Source organism: Chrysochloris asiatica, unplaced genomic scaffold, assembly GCF_000296735.1.
Source record: "Chrysochloris asiatica unplaced genomic scaffold, ChrAsi1.0 scaffold00021, whole genome shotgun sequence".
Classification (NCBI taxonomy): Eukaryota; Metazoa; Chordata; class Mammalia; order Afrosoricida; family Chrysochloridae; genus Chrysochloris; species Chrysochloris asiatica.
Window position 1 is genome coordinate 10,996,211 of NW_006408539.1, and position 6,899 is coordinate 11,003,109.

General features: G+C 43.8%; 1 protein-coding gene across 3 annotated transcripts in view; it reads left to right on the forward strand.

Annotated features, from left to right (window-relative positions):
* The first annotated feature begins 910 nt into the window (after positions 1-910).
* The window catches only part of NEDD4L (neural precursor cell expressed, developmentally down-regulated 4-like, E3 ubiquitin protein ligase), a 272,916-nt gene continuing 266,927 nt past the window's right edge, over positions 911-6,899 (forward strand). For 2 of the 3 annotated variants that reach the window (XM_006837521.1, XM_006837523.1), the window contains exon 1: positions 911-987. The gene's annotated coding sequence lies outside the window, so the exon portion shown is untranslated. The remainder of the gene's footprint in view (positions 988-6,899) is intronic. The other variant, XM_006837520.1, reaches the window with a different exon arrangement.

Here is a 6,899-nt window from a genome sequence, read left to right on the forward strand (position 1 = left end):
TCATCTATGTTTTGCCTCCTGTGTGTTCAGTAGGTGCCTTTGAATCAACTTAATCCTCTGTTTCAGGTGATGTTAATGCTAAGTGAGCCAACATGGAAATTCCATCCCAAACTTCGCCTACCTTCTCCCTCTAAACCGTGTCTTCCCAGGATGTGTAGACTGGGAATACCTCTCCCTTTGGTATGCTGCCATGACCGGGCACTGTGCTGTTGGTCTGCTTGTTACCTTCTGTCCGTTCATGTCTGAATTTTAAGACCAAATCCATGCCCAGTGTAGGTGAGCTGCATAGGGAAAACGGGAACGCATAAATAACTGGAAGGATGAGTGCATAGATATTGACTGGTGGAGGGAGACCTGAGATAGTTTGGGATGGCTTTCATTTCAGATGTTGCTTGGACTCTCTTTTTACTGAAAGTGAAGAATTATTTTTGCTTGCCAACACCAACATTTCAAAAAATGCAATGACTGTGATGAAGTGTTTTGCCACTTCAGATTTCCATCTTACACTGCACACACAAGTATATAAATATCAAAGGAAGAGTTATTAAATTTTCGGCACCTTGTTGCACTTGACCATTTATGTATCTTCACACTTGGCGACTGTTCTTGGTAGAATAGGGAGACAATTTTTTTTTTTTAATAGCAGAAATCATTAATTGAAATTTTTGTTTGCAGAAATTATTCATTGATCTTAATGACCTCATTTGAATTAACCTTGGGCTTAGTTAACCTGGCTACTTGATGGTTGTAGAGTCCTGGGATTGTAGAATGGGGACTTCAGTGTCAGGAAGAATTGCCTGTCCTTGAATTCCTTTGTACCAGACAGAGTAGAAATCGTTGCCTTTATCTGCTGGGTGGGAGAGAGCGTAATCTACCGAACCTCTGTTTTTAAATTTATGTTTTCTTCCAACAGGGAGAATCACGTATTCTCAGAGTAAAAGTTGTTTCTGGAATAGATCTCGCCAAAAAGGACATCTTTGGAGCCAGGTATGTTGCTTGTTCATGGTGGGTTTCTGAAGAATCGGGGCAGCACTTTGAGATAAAGATAGATTCATGTCAGAATCACTTGAAGGGTCTCACAAGGAAGATGGCCAGTCCAACTCCAGAATTTCTGGTTTTGAACAGGAGGTCTAGACCTTGTATTCATAACACAGTCAGCAGGCTTGGGCACATTGTTGTTGTTAAGTGCCATCGAGTCAATTCCACCCTATAGCGACCCTGTATAGGGTTTCCAAGGAGCAGCTGGTAAGCTTGAACCACCAACCTTGCAGTTCAGATGTCTGCAGTCTGATGCATTAGCCCACAGAGGCACACCAGGATTCCTTGGGCAGATTGCATGGGCATATTTCATAAGGATGTTAGACTCTAACGTTTTCATTAGAAAAGAAAATAGAGTTTGGGAGTATAATTGCTCATTTCAATATATTTTTAAAAAAACTGAAAACAAACAAAAACACTGAACTTAGGAAAACATAAAAGGATCATTGTCTTCCTAGGAAAGCACTATATATTGTATAGCATGTCGTATCTGAATTAAAACGTTTACTCCTTGGCCAGGAACTGAAATTTTTCCCTGAAGCCATCTGTAAACAATGGCTTAGATAAACTAGTAATGGATGTCCGCCAGGACCACGTGTTCTTCTGAAGAGTTATCTGTATGGGGTCAAATTGTCTGCAGCAACTGTAAAGCACGGATGAGAAGTTTAGGGGATCATGCGTGAAGAGAATGGGGAGACGATGTGAAGCGTGTACCCACTGTTACTGAACGGTTCATGTAGAAACAGAATCAATGGGTATATATTATGTTGGGTTTATTCACACCAACTTCACATTGTTTAAAAAAGAGTAATTTCTAAAATAAAAAACTTGGTGATTTCCGTGGCTTTTTCCTGAAACGCTGGCAGCAAGCAGGCTGGCCTTTCTTGTTTTGAGGGCTGCGTATCTCACTCTTAAGTCAGTTCTCTTCTCCACGGGCTCTCTGTGAAGTGCTGTTACGGTCACTGCGAACTGATTGGAACCAGGTTTTGGAGAACAAAGACCCTTTGATGTGAGACATGGCAGAGACACTAGAGGATGTCTAGTCCGTGTGTCCTCATCTACAGGCAAATAGCACTCCCATCCAAAAGGGACCACCTGCAGCCCAGCTCTTGATGAGAACAGGCTCCCATCTCCCCTTCATTACTGACGAGCAGCTCTGGGTGTCCTGTGGGTTTGATGCTGGGGGCAGTGCTGACTGCTGCTAGCTGCGTGTCATTGCATAGCTGGTCCTCGTATCTGACCCTGGGACTATTGCCTCTAGTGCCTCTGCTTTGAGTGCTTCATCCTGACCTAGGAGACCATTAGTAACATGGTCTCATTCTCCCTATTAACCTGTCCCCAGGAGCCTCAACAGGAACCGTTAGCTGCCGCTGGATTGGCAGGCCTCTTTAGTTTCTGTGTTACCCCTCAGCATGTACCTTTTTTGTGTCTATTAAAGAAATTGGTAAATAACTGAAATGGTATGTAGAGAAATTACCAAAAAAATATAACTGATGTCATTTTAAGTGTCCGTGTAATTGTTTTCAAAATTCCATACTCACGTGTGTGGGTTCTCCCAGTGACCAACAGAGGGTGTGTTCTGTGAGTCTGTGCTCAAGCAGGGGGACGTTCACACACAGGGCACAGCGACAGCCTGTCCTGCTGGGGACGGGCCTGCTGCCTCTGACCCAGCGGTTGACCACCTGTTGACATGGAGGCTCAGTAGGACCAGAGACGCAGACTGAGAAATTGGCTTTTCCCTTTTGTGTCAGAACGACAGTTTTGGTCGACTCATGAGCTCACCCCTGAGTTTGAACTCCTTTCACCCTGCTGAAATACTGTTTCCAGAAATTCACCCTCTTCAGCTGCTGACTGAAAGCTACCTGTTCCACAAGAGAAAGATGTGGCACTCTACTTCCGTAGAGTTTATAACCTAGGAAACCCTCGGGCGGGTCTACTCTAATAAACCAAGGAAACCCTCAGGTGGTTCTACTCTAATAAACCTGGGAAACCCTCGGGCGGTTCTACTCTAATATAACCTGGGAAACCCTCAGGTGGTTCTACTCTAATATAATTTAGGAAACCCTCGGGCAGTTCTACTCTAATATAACCTAGGAAACCCTCCGGCGGTTCTACCCTAATAGGGTCACTGTGATTCTGAACCATCGTGATGGCAGTATGTCTGGTGGTTCTTTAGACCTATCCATGATCTATGTTATCAAAGCCCATGTAGCATCTACTTTTTCTATGAAACCTTTCAAAGAAGTTTGAGCCCACGTCTTTTTCTTCTTTTAATCCCTCTTAGCCTCATACCAAGGAGTCATACCATGGTGACACAATGGTTAAGCACTCCCAGCTTTGAACTAAGATCTCAGTGATTCATACCCACTCCACAACCTGCAGGAGAAAAAACCCGGCCATCTGAGCCCAGAAAGATGACAGTCAATGAAATCCCCTGGGGCAGTTCTGCTCTGATATATGGAGTCATTAGGAAGCAAAATGAACTCAACAGCGTACAGCAACAGTATCCTTAGACTAGGAGTCCTGATGTGGCGCTGTGGGATAAAGCACTGGACCGCAAAGTCAGTTTGAACCACAAGATTGGTGGTTCAAACTCACCAGCTGCTCCTTAGAAACCCTATACAGGATCACTATGAGTCGAAACTGACTTGATGACACTTAACAACAACAACAACAGCAACAACACCTTAGATTAAACCCAGAAAGAAAAGTTACCTCCAAGTTGACTGTACTCATCTCTGCCCTGTGTGTATTGGAGTAGAACTGTGTTCCATAGGGTTTTCATTGCTGATTTAGATTTCCAGGTTTTTTTCCTTCCCAGGCACCTCTGGATAAACTTGAACCTCCAACCTTTTAGCACCTAAGTGTGTAATTGTTACTATTACTGAGGACACTCAGCCCTCATTTGTTGTGTTAAGCGCTGTCAGTTCTTAACTCATAGTTACCCTGTATAGGGTTTCCAAGGAGTAGCCAGTGGGTTAGCAGTCCAGTGCCTATCCTACAAGATTCTTAACCTTCATTGTTATTAAGTGCTGTAGAGTCAGTTTTGACTCATGGTAACCCTGTGTAGGGTTTCCGAGGAGCAGCTGGTAAGCTTGAACCGACTTTGCAGTCCAGCACATTAATCCACAGCACCACACTAGGACTCCATAGTGGACAGTATCATTTTTGAATATGCATATTCATAACTAAGTAGTTTTCAAATAATTGACTTGTCTCTTGTTGTTGTTAAGTGCTGTTGAGTCAGTTCCGACTCATAGCAACCCCATTTGAATTTCTGAGGAGTGGCTGGTGAGTTTGCACTGACGATCTTGCAGTCCAGCACATTAACCTGCAGCACTACACCAGGACTCCATGGGAGATTGTTGTTGTTAAGTGCCATCGAGTCGGTTCTGACCCATAGCAGTCTAGTGCATTATCCCACCATGCCACACCAGGACATTAGACATTCATTGGTGAGTACCTTACATTCTAGCTGTGGAGTGTTGAATTCTAGTATCTTCCTAAGTACAAGAACAGGACTAGGGAGATACATGTTTGGTTGAAACATGTGCATGCTGACTGGCAGATGTGCTCGGGCCACAGAAACGTCAGTTTTCTCTCACTGTTGTTTCCAAGGGATTTCCTCCCCCCCCTAGTTTGGAAATAAGTCAATAGCTTTGGAAAACTCTGATTTATTTTTAAAGCTTAGATAAGTTTTTGTTTTGTTTTATCTAAAATCCTTCATTTAAAAAAATGATGCTGATTGGGTTTGTATCTCTTAGCACTGTAAGAACATCTGAGGCTTGAAGCTGTGTGGAATTGAGCACCAAGTCTTAGGGGAGAGCCAAGCAAAACTGAGCCTGGAATTGTTACTATTTATGTGAAAATGGGGAGAGGGCCATTTCTAAGGCGCACAGCATAGAAAATAATTACAGGGTATCCTTTAAGATGTTGTTAGGTGCTGAGTCAGTTCCGATTCATAGTGACCCTGCATAGAACAGAATGAAACCTGGTCCTGTCGCATCCTCACAAACATTGCTGTTTGAGATCATTAGCTTGAGCACATCTTGAAGGTTCCACGGCTAAAAACCTCATGTTAGTTAGAAGGAGAAAAAGAAAATGGTGACTTAATGGACCAAGGATCAGAAAATGAGTACGAGACTCTCAATGCTAGTTCTGTTCTCATTTTCCTGGCGGAATAAAGACCAGATGTGCCCTCCTGTTCTGTGGCTCCACTACCACCTCCCCTACCCCACCCCACCCCCCAGTCCTCTGTTTCAGCTTTCTCTGAAGTGCTGCCATTCTTGAAGGGTCCATTTGACAGTTGACAGTGGGTGGGTGAAAATAGCAGGGCTCGTGAGGCCCATGCTTGGCCCTCTCTCCAGTGTGGCCCCATTGATCGCCTGATGACTTGGCCACATGACTTGCATTGCTCCTCGAAGTTCTCCTGGGAAAATACTTTAAAACCACCTTTGACACAATGTGTGGTGCTTTAGGGTCAGCACTGGGCAGCTAACCGAAAGGTCGGTGGTTCAAACCCATCAGCTGCTCTTTGGAAACACTATAGAGAACTGACTCAACGACACTTAACAACTATGAGGACACAGTGACAACATGGGATGACAGTGTCCCCATAAATGGCATGAAGAGTCTGAGAAGAGTTCCCTAGGGCACGCCAGTGCTGGAAATCCCCCTGGGTGTATTGGATTGAATATTGTTCCCGCCAAACAATTTGTCAACTTGGCTAAACTATGATTCTTACGGTGTTGTTGCTAAGTGCTGTTGAGTTGATACCAACTCATTGTAATCTTAAGCACAACAGAAGAAAACACTAGGCAGTCAGTCCTCCTCCAACCTCACAATTGTTGCTACATGCGAGCCAACCCCTGACCTACAGGATTAGATTGTATTCTGAGTTACTCTCTTTTGAGGTGTCAAATAGATTAAACACGCCAGCAGAAAGCGAGAGGGGCCTACCAACTACCACTTAGAAAGAAGAGCCAAGAGTGGAGCATGTCATTTGGACCTGGTTCCTGGGGTGAGAATTTCTAGACCTAGAGGAAGACTGATGTCAAGAAACATGAAGATCTCTAAGAAACACAGTTCCCACAGGCCTGGACCTGAAATGTCTTTCCCTCTTCAGCTCTCCTTGGCCTGACCCAGCTCTAAGTAGCCAAGGTCCTTCCCCAGCTTCCTTGGAGCTAGCTCTACCTGTAGTAAAAGAACCTTTGTTCAGAGAAGGTTGGATCAAAAGCTGTTGCTGCTCTCCAACATTGGAGTAATTGGTGTGTGTGGAGAATAGCACAGGGACAGAAGGAAGTTTTCTTTTCGACCAGACCTTGAGAGCCAAAAAGGGCACACATATAATTTATCATCTAAACTGGGACACTTTTGTCTGGAACAAATGGTCAGTTGACTGGGAGGTCAGGGCATAAGATGTAAATTAAGACTGTGGTCACCCTAGATAAAGGACAACCAATCTCTATTATTCCTGCTGTTACAAAAATTCATTTCTTTTTTTAAAGGTTATTACTGTGCATTGAGTGAAAGTTTACAAGGCAGATCATCAGTTTTACATTCACCAAATCATACACCTTGTTTCATTACAATGATTATAATCCTCTCAGTTAACAGGAGGAGTTCCTCTATCCACTTTAGCTTTTTTTAAAAACAAAAAACAAAAAACAAAAAACACTCAGGCATAGATGATAATTTACATCTCCAAAGGGAACATTCTGCAAGTCTCCCTCCTGGCCTCCAGCTCTTAGTCCCTCTCTTCTCATAAATCTAGAGTCTTCAACCGCTCCCCCTCTCCATGACACTGCTTCTCTGGATAAGGTCCCGCATTCTGCTTGTACATTTCTTCCTTGATGGTCCTA